The following is an 803-nucleotide window of genomic DNA, read 5'->3' on the forward strand; positions in this document are numbered from 1 at the left end:
AACTACCACACAATTGCACTCATCTCACACGCTAGTAAAGTAATGCTCAGAATTCTCCAAGCCAGGATTCAAGCAATACGTGAATCGTGAACTTCCTGATGTTCAAGCTGGTTTCAGAAAAGGCAGAGGAACCAGAGATCAAATTGCCAACATCCTCTGAATCATGGTAAAAGCAAGAGGCATATACGGAGGAGATCTGAGTGTGATTTTTGGGTCAAAAAAGATTCCCTGGAGAAGAAATCCAGTATTCTTGCCTTAAAGGGTATCATAGACACAGAAACCTACTAACAAAATACATTCCACGGAGTCAAAGAGTCGGATATGATTTAATGACTAAACCACCAGCAAGGAAACATAGATTAAGTCTACAGTTATTATTTAATAATCAGAGGAAAGCGCGCACGCAGTCCCCCACTACCACAAATTACGCAGTCAAGTTTCCTCTATTTGAGGAAATCGCAGAGGTCAACACACCCAGAGTGCAATGGGTGAGTGTCGCCCTGGACGAACCACTTTCTTGAGCATGGTGTGTTCTCTGCCAGGTAAGTATGAGTTGACGTTCCCCTGACCCCGCGCACAGCCTTAGACACGTTCACTGTACACACACGCTGACGCTGCCGTTTCCCCGCAACTCTTCCACTATCCTCCGCACCCTCTCCTTTTTCACGCGTCTCAGGCCCTCCAAATAACTCTTCTAAAAGAAATCCAACAAAATCTCAGGAAATTTTCCGTAACCGGGGAAGTGGCTCGCCGGGAACCATACCACTTCGCTGCAAGATTTACATAAGCCAACCCCATTCAGG

The 803-nt window shown here is 45.8% G+C and overlaps 1 non-coding gene across 1 annotated transcript; it reads right to left on the reverse strand.

Annotated features, from left to right (window-relative positions):
* Positions 1–386: 386 nt before the first annotated feature.
* LOC120860030 lies at positions 387–550 on the reverse strand. Its single transcript, XR_005720222.1, has one exon. It is a non-coding gene; the product is annotated as a U1 spliceosomal RNA (small nuclear RNA).
* Between the last annotated feature and the right edge of the window lie 253 nt (positions 551–803).

The sequence above is a fragment of the Oryx dammah genome, unplaced genomic scaffold (assembly GCF_014754425.2).
Source record: "Oryx dammah isolate SB20612 unplaced genomic scaffold, SCBI_Odam_1.1 HiC_scaffold_6394, whole genome shotgun sequence".
NCBI lineage: Eukaryota > Metazoa > Chordata > Mammalia > Artiodactyla > Bovidae > Oryx > Oryx dammah.